Below are 18,030 nucleotides of genomic sequence, written 5' to 3'. Positions count from 1 at the left end.
CTTAGGGCACAGGTATCGATAATGAAAAAGTAATAAATCTCACTACATTAAACTTTCTGTGCCCTAAACAACATGGAAAAGTAAACCACAGATTGGGAGGAGATGTTAGTAACATTATTAGATACACAAATTTGAAAAGGAAAAGATAACTTGATAGAAAAATAAAAAAAGACATGTATAGGTTTTTCACAGAAAAGAAACCTAAATATCTCCAAATCATACAGTTATTTTCAGCCTAACTAGTAATCAGGGACAAGTAAATTAAAACAGCAAGAAAGTTATCTTGTTATACCATCATAAGACTGGCAAAAAGTAAGAAGTCTAATTAAAGTTGAGATTTGGCAAAGATGAGATGCAATGGGTACTTTCATACACAAATTTTTGTGACTACTTTGGGAAGAATTTAGATTTATTTATTTATTTATTTATTTATTTATGAGACAGAGTCTCACTCTGTTGCCCAGGCTGGAGTGCAGTGGTGCAATTTTAGCTCACTGCAACCTCTGTCTCCTGGGTTCAAGCAATTATCTGACTCGATCTGCCAAGTAGCTGGGATTACAGGCCTGCCACCACGCCCAGATAATTTTTGTATTTATAGTTGAGACGAGGTTTCACCATCTTGGCCAGTCTGGTCTTGAACTCCTGACCTCGTGATCCATTCACCTGGGCCTCCCAAAGTGCTGATATTACAGGCGTAAGCCACTGCACCCAGCCAGCATTTAGCTTTATTAAGCCACGTTGAAAGTGCACGTTCTTAGACCAAGCATTTTCACATCTATATAGATACCTTGAAGCAATTTGCACACATGTGCACAAGGAGACCTTCAGAAATATTAATTGCATCATTCAGTAAATGTTAAAAATGGAAACAACTTAAATGTCCATCAAACATTAGAATAAAAAAATTGTAACATACTTATAAAATGGAATATCTTACGGCAGTTAAAACTGTACTGTATCTCATGAATAAATAGCACCTAATAATGTCTTATTAAGGATTAACTATTATTTTGGTGTAAGTACTACTATAAACACTTTGCATGTCAATATTAATTCATATAACTCTGATAACAATCCTGTGATGGGGGTTCTGTTAGCATCCCCATTTTATAGATGAAGAAAGTAAGAACAAAGCAAAGTTTAAAGGTCTTATAGCTGTCGGTGGCACAACTGGGCTGTAAAACAGCCCAACTACTCCAGAATTGGTGGCTTAACACTATATTTGCCTCATAAAACAGACAGAATGCTGGAAAACAAAATGTAAAGTTGAGCAAGAAGTCGGGAAGACAATACATATGAGTCTCTATTATCTAGGGTTACGTTCAGCCACACTTAGCAATTACAAAAACAACAATAATAAGTGGCTTAAACAAGGTAGAGGTTTCTTTCTGACATAAAACAAATCTAGAGGTAGGTAGTCCAAGGCTGATATGGAGGTACCAAGGTCATGTGGGATCCCATTTTTTCTGTTCCATTATCCTTAGCACTGATTTACATCATCAAGTTGGTGTCATGAACCAAAGGACTATTGGAGCTACATCCACCTCAGTCATGTTCCACACAGGAAGAGGAAAGAAATGGGGGAGCAAAGCAAAAGATGTACCTGTCAGCCGAGTCCCTTTAAGGAGGTTAGTCCAGTGACCTTTGCTGTGCCCCTATAGCCACAAGAAGAAGGGGGAGATGTAGTCCTTTAGCTGGACAAATTGTTGATCAGAATAAGCTGCATGTTCTGTAAGCAAGAAAAGAAAATATTGAGTAGGCAACCAACAGTTTAGTTATAAATGCTATTTATATAAGGTTTAAAACAATGCTACATATTGTTTATGTAAAACTATATTGTTTTGAATTTTACATATAGTTATGATGGTAGAAAAATATGTGTGGAAGTAATACCAAGTTTAGGACAACAGTTATATGCTCGGAAAGGAAAGGAATTGGAGGGGAATACACAATAAACTTCAACTATATCTCTAACTGTTTTCAAAGAAAATCTAAAACAAAAATGATGTAATGTTCAAATTTGATTAATTGGATAGAGGGCAAGGCCTGGTGTGTCTTTGGGGAGGTATGTGTATCTCCAATCTCCTTCTTCTTCTTTTGTTCAGTTCTCTTTTTCTGTCTCACTTTTCTCTCTTCCTGTAGAACAAGGTCTGAATCCCTGAGAACTACCTTCCCTGCTAAAACTTCAAGCCCTCAGTGAACTTGGGACAGTTTGTTCCCAAGTGAAGCAGTTTTGGAGAGCACCTGCTTTAATAGTGATATACTGGTTGAGAGCTTATCAAATATCACACACTAAGCTGAGCCTTTCACCAATGTGAATTTATTTAATACTCACAAGATCCCTGAGAGCTAAAACCATTGTTATTTCCATATTACAGAAGAGGAAACTAGGTCTCAGTAAAGTTAAATATCTTCCCTAAAACCCTACAATTCATAGGAGCATGTTCCAGGTTGGAATCCATACTTGTCTGACTTCAGAACTGGGGCCCCAAACTGTCATGCTGTACTGAGACACTTAATGAGCTTTATTAAAGTCCAGTCACACACCCTGCTCCATCTCCTAGTAGACTTCTAGGAAGGGCTCTCTGTTATGTACCCAAAACTAGTCACAAGGGTAAGGTGGAGTGCTGAATCTGGAATGAAAACATAGGTTGGATTTACCCTGTACTTGGTGGGATCTCAGTTGGGGGGCCACAGCGGGCCAGCCAGGCTGAGATGAAGGAGAAAGCAAGCAAGGGGCTAATTGCTCAGAGAGAGGATTTGGTCTAGAAACTAAAGAAATAGGAGGGCTGCTTAAGCGTTTGTTATTCATGGTCTTGCCTCTGCAGGGCAGAAAGCAGCAATGTACTTGAGATATAAACTTTGGCCAGGAATCGGATATATACACTGACGTTCCTATTGCCATTTCTTTCCCAGATCTAAACTAGGTCATGGCATTAATCACTCTTCATTCTCCTTGTCTTAGTCCATTTTGTGTTGCTCTAACAACACCATGGTCTCAGAATATTGGAGACTGGGTAATTTATAAAGAAAAGAAGTTTATTTAGCTTATAGTTTTATAGACTGTGAAGTTCAAGGGCATAGTCCTGCCTTTTGGTGAGAGCTTTTGTGCTGTATCGTAACATGGTGAAGATCATAGGGGACGAGTACACACACACAGAGACAAAACCCCAGGGGTGTCCTGGCTTTATAAGAACCTACTCTCAAGGGAACTAATCAATTTTGTTAGAACTAATCCAGTATCATCATAGCAAGAACTCACTCACTACCTTGGGAATGGCACCAAGCCACCAAGAGGGATCCGACCCCATGGCCCAAACACCTTTCATCAGACCCCACCTCCCATACTGCCACATTGGGGATCAAATTTCAACATGAATTTTGGTAGGGACAAATCAAACCCTAGTAACCCTCTAGAGTGCTCCTCGTGGACAGGGACTACATCTGGTTCAAGATCCACCATAGTCCCGACACATAGCAGGAACTTGAATGTGAAATAAACAGATGAATAAACAAAGGAATAAGTAAACTCAACAGGACTGAGGTTCATCAGAGTTCTCTGGACTGGGACTGAACAATTAGCCAACAAATTTAAAAAAATTATTAGGTTAGTGAAAAGTAATTGGGGATTTTCCCATTGAAAGTAATGGCAATAACTGCAACTACTTTTGCAACAATCCAATAGTTCCTAGAAGGCAAAGACCAATGCATGATCTGTGTTTGTATGCTTTGCCTAGCTCTGCGCCCACAGTAGTGCTTGCTGAATGGTTGCTGAGTTAAATGGAGATGAGTTATTAAATAAAACAGAGACTTATAATAATAGACTGGAATGGAATAGGACATTCAAGAAATCCATAAGAGCCAGTGACTTGTTTGAACATGATCTCACAACTTTAATATAAACATTATTATCCTCATTAAGAAAAGTAAAATAATATGGCCACTATTTGGTCCAGTCTATGTGGCAGGTGCTGTTGAGTAGATTCTCTCTAATACTTTCCATCACCTAGCAAGGGAAGTGTGATTATTACCATTTTCCAATGAAGAAACTCAGTCCCAGAAGGTTAAGCAACTTCCTGAAGCTCAGATTATAAAATACCCAGGCAGGATTTATATGCAAGTCTCTCGGGCCTATGATTCTGCCATCCCCAGAAAAACGAACAGAGCTATTATTGTGGTTGGACTTTTTCCTTTCACAAATGGAATTGCAGCATCAACAAATGGCAGGAAAGAAGTTGCATTTCTTCCTTCAGTAAAGATTCTGCAATGTCCTGTAACTCCTCCCAAGGCAATGGTGATATTATGGCTACTCTGAATTTACTTGAATTGCAACTGCTAACCTAATTGTTTTCTGCTGGCAAATCTAGTGAACATAATATAAGCGCTTATTTCCCCTTGGTGTGATGTTATGAATTGGGATTATGCTTATGGGAACTCTTTGTATACTATAAAAATACCAACATTCATCATGAAAATAAATGAAGGGGAAAATAACCCCCAAAACATGTGCTTTTGCAACATTTATTAGAAAACAAAAATGAAACAATGAATGTAAAGGCTATAGCATAATTTCTTTTCTTTCTTTTTAAAGAGGCTTTAAAAAACTGAGTGCAATGGAGTTTAAAATGAAAACACTGGCTTTCTTTCCTGGGAAATATGTCTCTTAACAAGCTTCTTACACACTCTTCTTTGCTCCAGGGTCCTCTGGACTGAATTAAAATTAAAGTCAGCTCTTTTACAACTTTTCTTATGAGTCAATATGCCTGAAAGCTTCAATCAGGTGTTGGCCAAGAAATCTTGATCCTTGTTGTGTGATATAAAATATGCTTTGCAATTACTAGCTTCTTATTTCAACAATTTCAGTGCAGTTTTCTGGAAGATTCTCCCTTTTCTTCTTTCCTGCATTTGCAGCTTTTCCTTGAGTTTATAGCCTTCTCTTCCTGATAAGCTCAAACCATCCTTTCCTCATGCTGAAAATTCCTTCCTAGATGTCTCACCACGTGGGTTCTTAGTTTTTCAAAGAGAAATGTTGCCTTGGTCAGCACTGTAGCTTTGGTAGAGAAGCATATAATTTGCATATTGCTTACAAAGGTTTGCAATCAAAAATTATTCCCTCCCACAACTAAGCCCATTGCTTTTTCTTATTATTGTTGATTACACTGGCCTGATTTCAATTCCCTCAAGTAATAATTGGTATAAGAGCTGGTTGCAGTAAATAAGCCTGTTGGAAATACAAGTTGGGGTTTTCATGAAGTATGTGCATGTGTGTGTCTGTGTGTGTGTAAATATTTATAATACATAAGTTTAAACGTGGAAAGTTGCCAGTTGGGCCTTTACAGGTTGGAGACTGTGCACACATCTTGCTTTTTTTGAATCACAGGACAGTATCTCAGAACATCTTGGGGTTCATGGACCCCAGTGGTACTCTGTCTTTATGGACTGTTAATACATCCTGAACAATGAGTATCCATGGGAAATCATAATGATGCTGACTTGATTTATAATATTGATTTTTATCAAAAAGAAAGTAAGGTTTTGAGGTACAAAATAGATTCTTCTAGATATCTAATACTGCCATGTCAGGGCTAATGCTCTCACTTTTGCCTCATTTAGGCCCCAGACCATTGCCACAAGTGTCACTGCATAAAGGAAGAAGTGTGACATAAAGAGTTCTGAACAGGTTGCTGCAGTGTCCCTCAAGATTTCCAGTGAAGCTTCTGAAAATTAAACTTTTAAATCTCTGTCATTTAGGCTAATCATTATTATTTTTAAAGTTGCAGATGAGTGGGAGGCTGATGAGAGGAAAATGTGAGAGCCAAGTGGAAAAGGCTAAGAGGATGGGGCTACTGTGCTAGTCAGCTAAGATGGGCCACATTCAAACTGATGAGTGGGTTCCTAGGCCAGTCTTGCAGTGAACATGAAGAAGAGCCAAAAGACAGGACAGATGTCTGAAAAGGCTTCTTTTGACTTTATATTCCCTGATTACAATTCCATACAGGGCTGACATCTCTCTTGGCTCTTGGATTCTATGAGATGCTCCTGATTCCTTTCAATTTGCCCTCCTTTAATAAGACAAAATTAAGAAACAACTCCAAAGCTGGCCCTCTCTTGCAGCCATTATGCCAATTTGCAAACGATTGGATCCAGACTACCTGGATGCAAATCCCAGCTCTGCTTCTTACTAACTGTGAGTCTCAACCTCTCAGGATCTCAATTACCTTCTTCGTGTGGGGATAATAATAATATATACCTCTTTGGCTGTGAGGATTCCATGAAATAATATTTCTAAAACAATAGAACAACGAGTGCTTCATAGGAAGTGTTTGTCGTAAGTGGCTGTTAACGAAATACATCCAAGCAAACAAACACATTTCAGATAGCCCATGGGTTCTTATAAGTCTATTAATCTGGGTTAAAAATCTCATAATTTGTATTAAAATTTGTGTTTATACTCAGAATGGGATATTATTTCTTTGAAGATTACATTCCCTGGAATATCATCTGTACAAAGACTTAGAACCACAAATTAAAGACAAAATAATGAATTTAACTCATTTCCCCTTCTCCCATCTAAAATCAGGGTAAATTATTGTTGAGGCTTCACTTTGTGAAAGTGAATGAATATTCATTCATACCATCGTGTGTTCTGCCTATTCTCTTCCCATGGGGTTGTTTTAGCACCACGTGAACAGATCATCAGTTCCCTTATGAACTTGGTTGCTACTTTAGCTGCTCCCAAGAATTTGAATATTCATTCCAGACCAAACAGCCTTTCCGCTGGCAGTAAGCATGTCAAAACACAGGGGAAAAGATGCAGGGATTAAAAAAAATACTAAGGCATTAAGAACAGACTTGCCATACCAAATGGAGCAAATCTTATTTACAAATGACCTCTAAACTCTGAGATCAGTCCAAATAAAGAAGCATCTGTCATCACTGGGAACATCCAATACTTTTCACCCTGACAAGGGGCCTCCAAAGACTCGATTCCATTTCAATCTAATTGGGTCCTTGCCCTCTCCTGCTTCCCTCCAGCCATGCACAGCAAGCCAAACCATCTTGGGATGGAAAGCCAGCCCAGAGATGTGCGACACCTTGACAGTGGAAGCAGAGGGTGGAGGAAGGGCAGCAGCTCTGCTAATTATAGAACAACCAGGTGCATTGATTTCAGCATCATACAGAGCATACTGAGATTACTGTCCATGGAATCTCAGACCTTTCACTGATGGCTGTGTTTAGATAGAACTTTTCCTTTCACCGGATATGAATAGACATTTCTCAAAAGAAGACATTCATACAGCCAACAGACACATGAAAAAATGTCCATCATCACTGGCCATCAGAGAAATGCAAATCAAAACCACAATGAAATACCATCTCACACCAGTTAGAATGGCAATCATTAAAAAGTCAGGAAACAACAGGTGCTGGAGAGGATGTGGAGAAATAGGAACACTTTTACACTGTTGGTGGGATTGTAAACTAGTTCAACCATTATGGAAAACAGTATGGCGATTCCTCAAGGATCTAGAACTAGAAGTACCATATGACCCAGCCATCCCATTACTGGGTATATACCCAAAGGTTTATAAATCATGCTGCTGTAAAGACACATGCACACGTATGTTTATTGTGGCACTATTCACAATAGCAAAGACTTGGAATCAACCCAAATGTCCATCAGTGACAGACTGGATTAACAAAATGTGGCACATATACACCATGGAATACTATGCAGCCATAAAAAAGGATGAGTTTGTGTCCTTTGAAGGGACATGGACGCAGCTGGAAACCATCATTCTCAGCAAACTATCACAAGAACAGAAAACCAAACACTGCATGTTCTCACTCATAGGTGGGAACTGAACAATGAGATCACTTGGACTCGGGAAAGGGAACATCACACACTGGGGCCTATCATGGGGAGGGGGGAGGGGGGAGGGATGGCACTGGGAGTTATACCTGATGTAAATGACGAGTTGATGGGTGCAGCACACCAACATGGCACAAGCATACATATGTAACAAACCTGCACATTATGCACATGTACCCTAGAACTTAAAGTATTTAAAAAAAAAAAAAAAAGAACTTTTCCTTTCACCAAGGCATAGCACACACAGAAATCTTCCTGAGTGAACCATATAACCTATCTGTAGTTCATCTTAATGTCAGTGACCAAATTTTCTAAGCCACAAATGGACAAGTATGTGTGTGTGAGACAGACAGTGCCTATGTCAAGAGAGATGTCTTGGAAAATCTGGGCGGACTGGCTGTTATACCTTTTCATACTTCTACTCGTTAAATATTCATCAAGCATATACTAAGGTTGAAATGCCGTTGCAGAAGCTGGTGATATGGCATGAACTTGACAGGTGAGCCCGTTGCCTTCATGAAGCTTACATTTTGGTGGAGATATCTAAAGAAAAAATAAACAAGATCATATCAGACCAGGTTTACTTCTCTGAAGGAATACACAGGGAGAAGAGGAGGAGGCTAACAGTAGCTAACTATTACGCACCAGGCACAATTCTAAGCATTTTGCTTGTATTAACTCATTTAACTGTCATAATCACCATATCATTTTGGTTATTTTCCCCCACTTGGCAGATGAGAAAATTGAGAAAGAGAGAGTAAGCATAATTTTCCTCAAATGGCCATGGCAACTTCATCAATTCAGTTGTTGGTCAAAATTTTTTGTGTCATTCTTATTTTTCTCTCTCCCCTGCATTCTCTCTCTTGCTCTCTTTTCCTATATCTAGCCGTATACAATTAATCAAGAAATATCATGTTCTTTACACTAATACATAAACAGTCTCACTATTTCTTGCTGTCTCCACTAACACTACCCTGATCCAAGCCACCATTATATCTCCTACCTGATTACACTTCTATTTTGCCTCCTGAGTCTGTTCTCAAAAAAGCACATGTATGTTCACTGTAACATGAGTCACAATAGAAAAGACATGGAATCAACTTAAATGCCCATCAATGATAGACTGGATAAAGAAAATGTCGTACATATATACCATGGAATACTGTGTAGCCATAAAAAAGAATGAGATTATGTCCTTTGCAGACACATGGATGGAGCCATTATCCTTAGCAAAGTAATACAAGAACAGAAAACTGAATAACTGCATGCTCTTATTTGTAAGTGGGAACTAAATGATGAGAACATGAGCACAGAGAGGAGAACATACACTGGGGCCTATTGGAGGGTAGAGGATGAGAGGAGGGAGAGGATCAGGAAAAATAATGGGTATTAGGCTTATACCTGGGCAATGAAATAATCTGTACCATGAACCCCATGGCACAAGTTTACCTGAATAGCTAACTTTTTTTTTTTTTTTTTTTTTAAGAGACAGGGTCTCACTCTATTACCAAGGCTGAAATGCAGTGATGTAATCATAGCTCGCTGTAACTTTGAACTACAGGCCTCAAGTGATCCTCCCACCTCAGCCCCCCAAAGTGCTAGAATTACAGGAATGGGCCAGTGTACCTGGCCTCATTCTTTTTTTTTTATGCTTGAAGTTCTAGGATACATGTGCACAACGTGCAGGTTTGTTACATATGTACACATGTGCCATGTTGGTGTGCGGCACCCATTAACTCGTCATTTACGTTAGGTATATCTCCTAATGCTATCCCTCCCCAACTACCCCAACCCACAACAGGCCCCGGTGTGTAATGTTCCCCTTCCTGTGTCCAAGTGTTCTCATTGTTCAATTCCCACCCATGAGTGAGAACATGTGGTGTTTGGTTTTCTGTCCTTACGATAGTTTGCTGAGAATGATGGTTTCCAGCTTCATCCTTGTAGGGACATGAACTCATCCTTTTTTATGGCTACATAGTATCCCATGGTATATATGTACCTGGCCTCATTCTTAAAAATATGTCAAGTTATTTCTCAACTGCACTCAAAACTCTCCATTGGCTTCCTGTGGGTTTGGAGTAAAAGTAAAGTACCATAACTATAATTCTAACTATAAATTCCATTGTGTTTGTATCCCTTAGTTACTCTGCAGTTAATACTGACAACCCTATACATTCCAGCCCCTCCTCTCTTCTCTGACCCTCTCTCTAAGTTCCCCTTCTCTCTTGTTCAGTCTGCTCCAGCCACAGTGGCCTCCCAGTTATTGTTAGGGCACACAAGTCATGTGCCCCCTCAAAGACTTCAAACCTGTGATTACTTCTGTCTTGATACTTGCAAACCTCCCTTGAGCACCTCCTGTTTCTTGCTCTTTTTAATGAGAACTTCTTTGACCATCCTATTTAAAACTGTAAGTTTCCTCCACTCTGAGCCTTTGTCCTCCTTCCTTGCATTTGTTAATTCAAAGCATTGATCATCTGATGTAATATATATTTTTATATTTTTTGTTTGCTTATTGCCATTGCTATCCATTACTAACATGTAAACAATATAAAAACAGAGACTTTTGTCTGTTTTGTTCATTGCTTTTTCCAGAATGCCTAGAAGAGTTCCTTGGATGTAGGAAACACTAAATAAATATCTGTTGAATTAATGAATTAAGGAAGAAGACCTATTCCTCTGACTTAATAAAACAGTTTAAGATTACAAAAGATAATGATGCCTGATTTAAGAAAGAAGTAGGAGAAAGAATGACTACAAAATAGATGAGGAAAGGAGGATATACTTACAGGGGAAGAATAATTTGAAGAGACGGCAGTCATAAAAATAACCTGAACATACGGAAAGCGAAATCTTTGGTTGAGTTCACTCAAGTTCCGTCTTCACTGATTACCCCGCTTTACTCACTAAGAATGTCTGTGACTTGGGGAAAACTACCTTCCTCACTCTAGATCTTGCAGTAAAATAAGGGCAGTGCATGAATATTTAATCATCTCACCCAGCCCTAATTTTCTGGATACATCACAGGCTTACTATGGGATTCTTAGGTAGAAGATGCACTAGCCTGTTGCCATTGATTATTCTGAATGCTACATTGGTGGGAAGAAATGGAGGGAAGGAAATGGCAAAATCTGTGACTCAGATTTTTTAATAATCTGGAAACTGAGGCCCTGAACCAGAAAGTTTTTGTTTTCTTCTTGATTATAGTTCTGTAAAGAGAAGGACGTGTAGTCAGGGAGGAGTATGGGAGTAGGAGACGGCATTTTTGGAGAGAATAAACATGGAAGGCTAATCTCAATCATGGAATATGAGTCTGGGGAAGGTTTGCCTTTCCCAAACCACAGAACAATTCTAGGAAGCATCAGGAGCGCCACTGAGAGACGCGCGAGCCTAACTCGGGGTGGTGCAAGTTCCGTGGCCTCACTAAGCTGTTGCTTCATAATATGGTCCGTGTCACTCTGGGGTGCTTTAGACCTTTTCTCTGCATGGTGAGTTTATTGTTTGCTCAAACCAGAGATAAGTGCAGGATTTTTCTTAGGAAAGTTGCCTGGTGTGCAAGCTCAGCCATGTGGGCCCAGAAGAGAGGCCCAGACAAGACTATTGTATAACCAAAGGTGAAATGGCCCAGGCATCAGCAACAGCCTGAGTATTTTTGGAAAACGCATTTTCATCTTCAATTTACACCAGACCTGGAGTGGAGCTAAGTCATTACAAAGTGTTAGTCCTGTTCATCCCAGCCCTGGACAGCTAGCTTTGTTAAACAGATGCTGTCAGGTGCTGTCTCTAGGAGGAAGGATATCCCAAGGCTGCTGCAAGAATCTAGTTCCCTTAAATTGGCGGCATTTCCTTATTCACAGCACACCAAGTGACATCTTCCTGTCCTGAGAGAAGATAGAAGGTTGAAAAAGGAAATAAAGAGAGAGCAAGGGGGTGGGGGAAAAGGGGGACGAGAAAGTAGTGGAGGAGGAGGAGGAGGAGGAGGAGGAGGAGGAGGAGGAGAGATGAACATCAGAGAAGCCTGCAAAATGGAAGCTCTCATGTATTGGGTACTATGAAAGGAAAATGTCTTGGGCCCTTTCAAGCTGGGAACTGCTCAGGGCAAATCTGCCTCCCATTCTATCAAACTCATCCCTCTGCTCACAGAGATAGATCCATATTCTGATTGTTCCCTTATCAGAAAGGGAGCAATAAGTTTCTGAAAGACTTATCAGAAACTCAAAAGAATGCAACCATTTGTCTCTCACCTACCTGTGACCTGGAAGCCCCCAGGGGTGGGGTGGGGGCCTTGCTTTGAATTGCCCCCACGTTTCTGGAAGGAATGAATGTACTTCTTACATATATTGATTGATGTCTCATGTCTCCCCAAAATGTGTAAAACCAAGCTGTGCCCTGACCGCCTTGGGCACGTGTCGTCAGGACTTTCTGAGGCTGTGTCACGGGTGCGTCTTCAACCTTGGCAAAATAAATTTTCTAAATTAACTAAGACCTGTCTTAGATTTTCTGAGTTTATGGAACCTACTACATATTAGTATTATATTGGACATTGTACACTGAAAGTATGAATGCTGATCCTTACAAACACCACAAGGGATAGGCACATCTATCGTCATTTTCCACAGGAGATAACTGAGACTTAGAGGCATGAGTGAATGGCTGAGGTCACACAGGTATAAGTGGTAGAGCCTACACAGGCCTGCCTGATTCCAAAGCACAAGCATTTCCCGATATGCTTTGTGAAAACAAAAGTAAAGAAGGTCAGGAAGAATACAGATGCAGGGCTCAGTGTGGTAAAGAAGTTAACCTTACCCAAGGGAGGTCTAGCCTTTGTCCTTGGCTTCTGGTAATCGCTAAGCCCTTGGAATGTTATTCCTAACGGTGTTTTCATTTTCATTTGCCTGGCGTGTTGGGTCCTGCCAAATAGTTTAACAATGTTCTTTTAGGGTGGGAACTTTGGGTTCCATGGTATCTGCTCAACTTCCAGGGGCATTGGAGACTGAAATCAGCCATGTGGGCGTACAACCCATAAAGGAAAATTTAAAAAAATCTCAGGACCCCAAACTGCTTGTGCCAAAGGGAAGGTTAAAACTACAGCCTGAGTAGTGCTACACCCTCTTCCAAATGAGTAGCTGTTACTAGCATTATGCATTAGCCAGACCACCAGGAAAGGTAAAAGGCCTCAGGTATCTCCGAGTGTGACTGCCTCCGCAGATCATTCATAGGTAAATCATTTTTTGGCCTCTCCTGAACAAGGATATACCAATTGTAACTTTAGGTCTACAATCTAAGTCTTGCTCCTAAAATGAAAATCTGTTTGATTTCACACTGATAATGTCATTACAAGCTCATCTTCCCAGGTGTAGAAGAAAGACAAGAGGAGATCAGTCAGCTCTCTACCTTCACAGAGGAGTCTATGCAATTGATCCTTCCTTTACTCTTTTTTTTTTTTTTCTTTTCAGACATTCACCTTTTCTTATGTCAAATGTAGATTTACTGGCCACTAACTAACGTCTCACAAGAATGTAACCATTCACCTTACTGCCTACCCTCCTACCCTCTCCTCTTCTTAGATGCCTTCCCCTCTTTAAGGAAATGTGTAAATACTAAACTTACTGAAAACCTCTTTGGAAAAATAGCCCCAGACATGTCTGTGGTTTGAGTTTTTCCCAGATACGCCCTGAAGCTGGCTTAACAAACCTCGATTGATTGAGATCTTTGCTTTAGTCACTTATTTTGGTTATCTAACTATATGTATGTGATACAGCCCCAGTACAAACTCTGGATACCACGCTCAGGGGAGCTTCCCTGGGTGGCAACACTGTGAATATTGTCTCACACTGATGCCAGGGAAATAACACTACCCATGGCTCCGTGGGAAGAGGACAGTGGAAACTCTGCATTTTGTCCTTCCCTGGCTTCTGCCTAAGGTGTCTCTTCTCTTGGCTGATTTTAATTGGTGCCCTTTCCATGTAATAAGACCTAAGCATGAAAATAAGAGATTTCAGTGAGTTCTGTGAGTCCTGGTAGTGAATTTTTCACACTTTCAGTCTTGGGGAACCCCAAGACTTGCAACTGTTGTCAGACCTTAGAGTGGTCTTATGGACTGGGCTCCCTCTAACCTCACTGTTTCACACAACCCTTTTGCTGGCTGCTTTATTCTCTCGGAATGTGTTGTTTTCTTCTCTTTTTGTTTGAGTAACAAGCCCCTGGAATGAGCCACTACCACACTGGGCTGGGCCAGCAGGAAATTGGGTATGTGGGGCAAGCCCAGGAAAATGAAAATCAAACAAGACCTGGGAATGGTGGTTTGTTGCTAACGAGGGAAGGGTCTGGACATGGCAGCCACAGAGCTCCCTGATCCTTGTCTCAGCTCTGCTGCTGATTTGCTGAATAACTTTGGGGAACAGAGGCTAAATCTCTCTTGGCCTCAGTTTGCACATCTGCAATATAAAGATACTGAATAATTACATTATTGTTAGGCCCCTTAGGGCTTCAGATTTTCTGGGATTTCATGATCTGACAGCATGGAATGATTAAAAACTCTCTGGAAGCTTATAATGAAAGGAAGAAGTTTATTTTTCCATTTCTGGATATTCTTGGTGGGCTGTGCAGCTTGATTGATCAGAGCACAGCACTAATGCTTATTGCTAGCACGTATCTGAGCTCCACAGAGGGCGGTTCATGACACAATTTCTTCTGTTCTCCTGCCTTTCTTTCTTCTCTCCTTTCCAATGACTACTGTGTTCCACTTTTGTGTCAGCTGCTGCGCTAGCTAACAAGGATTACAAAGATGATGATGACAGATGCCTGTCCCTCTGCCCTCAAGCGGCTTGTAATGGGGTAGGGAATTGAGTCATGGAAGCAGCTAAATAGACTCAACCAAACAAAGGCTAACTAAATCAGAGTAGCAGTACAAGCAAAGATTGAAGGAGTAAACGAATTCAGGAGGTGTCAACGGTAGTGGCAGTAGAAAGGGCCTACGAGGAGGTTTTATTGGACTTGAAACATGAATTTCAACAGGTAGAGACAGGTCAAAGGGTCTTTCCAAGAGTAGAAAATGGAAAGAAGAAAGGCACAGAGATTTGAAGTATAAATTGTGTTTGGGAAATGGCCCATAGTGACCAGGTGGGTTGTAGAGTGAGGTGGGGAGATGGGGAGATGGTGGGGAGATGGTGGGGAGATGGGGAGATGGGGAGATGGTGGGGAGGTTGGGAGGTGGGGAGATGGTGGGAACAGAAGAGATAGTGAGAAGTAAGGCTGAAGACAGTAATCAGAGCCCAGACAGCCTTGTCTGTCAAGTCAAGGCATTTTAATCTTACTCGATAGCAATGAAGAGATTTTTGAAGGAGGAGGGATGTCTATGAAGCTATACTTTCTTCATTCTTATTTCTTGGAATCTGGGGTTCCTTGAATCACTGATGATAACAGTCATGCTAATAACAATAATATAAAATCCTATAGTGTGCAACTGTATTCTTCAAAGCACCATCACTTAAAAACAGTTTTTAACCACAGATTTAAGTTAGCTAACTGTTAGGCACTATGCATGGTGATTTATATAAATCATAGAATGCTGACAAAGCCCACAGGAAGTTCACCTGTTCTTGTTCTACAGATGTGGAGAGTACAGCTCAAAGAAGGTAAGGCATCTGCAGGGGCCCACAGCCATGGGCATCAGGACCAGGGCTCCACCTTGCTGATGAGACTCAAGTCTGTGTTCTCAACTTTCATACCTGCTACTTGCTATCTCATTTCATCGTTACCCTGAATGGAACAATATTTCTCTTCCTCAGATGAGGAACCTGAGGCAAATAAAGATGAAGTCGTAAGTCTGAGGCTACACAACCAGGAATTCACTGGCCTCCTAATGTGCTTCCCCCTCATCCCACCTGATGGGAGTTGTTAACGATGCATACTAGACACAGCAAGTACAGCTGCTGTATATGCTTAGGGCTGAATGAGATGCTGGGAAGAATCAATATTTTTCTGTTGTTGGACTGGGTGACTGAGTACAAAAAGCGTCTTTCTTTTGCATGTGCACACTGCCCACAAAGTAGCTTCTTTGAAATTGTCCTGCTGCTCTTCTAATAGCCCCTCTGGCTCCCTTGTATATTCTAGACACTCTCCAGGGTGTCTGTCCAGTTAGTCCCCCCTTCTGAAAACTGCACCTTTCCAGTCCCTGCACCATGTTTCTATATATGACCCACCCCTGTGGACATGGTTAAATTTTAATGCATCCTCAAATCAGATAAGACAATTGAATTCTCTCCAGACCCAGAGTTGGAGGGTAGGCACTTTACTGGCAGAACGCTTGGGAAAAGGACCTTGAGCCTCTGCTGCTCAGGCCCCTGGAGCTGTCCTGGCCCCTGTCCTTTCTGAGACCTGGTTCAGCCATTCTCTGGGTTCTCTGTAAGACCCCACTAACCTTCCCATAATGCCTTCCTACCCCTTTTTCTCTAGTTTGATACAGAAACCATTTAACCAAGAAAATTGTTTTGATTACAGAATCTATGAGGAAGATGTAGAAACTGCTTTTTTATTCAATGGTAGTTTCTCTCATTATGATTTTCAGTTTATTTTAAATATTAAAAGCCTTAAACCCAGGAAGGCTACCAAGATGAGTCAGCCTTGTTTGCAGTTTGTGAGAAAAGATGTGGAATTAAAATGCTTCTAATGTGTTTAAGTTCAGAGCCACCATGTGGTCCTGGCTCAATCTTCTATCATAGTGATCAGCCTTGCTGTACCTAGGCTAATCCTCTGCTGGTGAATTTGGTTCTGCATGGGGGATATTCTCTGGCAAGTGAACAGGCACCTGCTCCTAATGCCTTTGCAAATGTTTGACTGGGATTAAGGTTACATTAAGACAGTCTTTCACAGGCATGAGGCAATGACTTTCTGAATTTGAACTCCTAATATCTAGATGTAGAATCTGGTCAAGTGGTCAGGTGAGTTGTGTGGAGGATGGGAGTGGTTTGGAGAATGGGAGTTTCATGGAGTGAGTTCTCTGTTTTTGCTGGTTTTGGCCTGGGTGCCAGTGCAGTTGGTTAAGAGTAGGGGTACTGGTGGAAAAATATCTGTCTTTATGATAACCAGGGAACTCAGTCTGGGGACCATACTCACTGTAGAAAGAAGGGGGAAGATCAAGAAAGGTTACTCCAAGTTCTGTCGGCCCTCATCTTTGCTTGACCCTGAACTGTCTATGCATGGAGCAGACTCAAAGATGAACTAAAAACAAACAAATATTTGAACTAAGATGGGAGCCACTGCCCACCCAAAAACAGTTCAGTTCTAATCAAGTTAAGTTCCTGCTAAAAGAAAAACACCTACAGTCTTTATAGGAAAATGTCAGGATCCAGCATCTCCATATTTAACCTTCATTATATCAATGATGTTGAACAGATAAGACCCCCAAAATGTGACCAGTTCTCAAAGGAAAAGACCATTAACTCAGGCCAATAAAAAAATGACCTAGATGTTGGAATTAACAACATGAAATTTAAAGGAAATATTATAAATACCCTCAATGACGTAAAGGATAATATGCTTACTTATAATGAATGAAAAGGTTAAAAATATCAGCAGAGATGGGGAAAAATGAAAAAGAATCAGATTAACGTTACAACCCCAAATAAAATATCTGAAATTTGAAAATTCACTGGATAGATTTAACAGGAGAATGGAAATGACAGAGGAACAAGTTAGTAAATCTGAAGATATGGCAATAAGATTATCTATTTTTGCTTTTGTTGGTTGTGCTTTTGAAGTCTTAACCGTAAAATTGTTGCCTGGACCGATGTCCTGAAGTGTTTTTCCTATGTTTTCTTCTAGCAGTTTTATAGTTTCAGGTCTTACATTTAAGTCTTTAATCCGTTTTAAGTTGATTTTTGAATATGGTGACAGATGGGAGTCTAGTTTCATTCTTCTGCATATGGATATGCAGTTTTCCAAGCTTGATTTATTGAAGAGTCTATGCTTTTCCCAGTGTAAGTTCTTGGCAACATTGTCAAGTCAGTTGGTTGTAAATATGCTGATTTATTCCTGGGTTCTCTATTTTGTTCCATTGGTCTATGTGGTTGTTTTTATACAATACGTGCTGTTTCAGTTACTATAGCTTTGTAGTATATTTTGGAGTCAGATAGTGTGATGCCTGTGTGTTCATTTTG

At 40.5% G+C, this 18,030-nt stretch overlaps 1 protein-coding gene across 1 annotated transcript in view; it reads right to left on the bottom strand.

The window, feature by feature from the left end:
• Nucleotides 1-18,030, bottom strand: part of ATP10B (ATPase phospholipid transporting 10B (putative)) — a 276,181-nt gene that overhangs the window by 144,786 nt on the left and 113,365 nt on the right. Inside the window, exon 3 of the mRNA XM_073010544.1 lies at nt 1,604-1,729. The gene's annotated coding sequence lies outside the window, so the exon portion shown is untranslated. The remainder of the gene's footprint in view (nt 1-1,603; nt 1,730-18,030) is intronic.

Source organism: Chlorocebus sabaeus, chromosome 23 (genome assembly GCF_047675955.1).
Source record: "Chlorocebus sabaeus isolate Y175 chromosome 23, mChlSab1.0.hap1, whole genome shotgun sequence".
Classification (NCBI taxonomy): Eukaryota; Metazoa; Chordata; class Mammalia; order Primates; family Cercopithecidae; genus Chlorocebus; species Chlorocebus sabaeus.
Note: the sequence above shows the minus strand (reverse complement) of the source record. Positions and strands in the feature narration are given on the sequence as shown.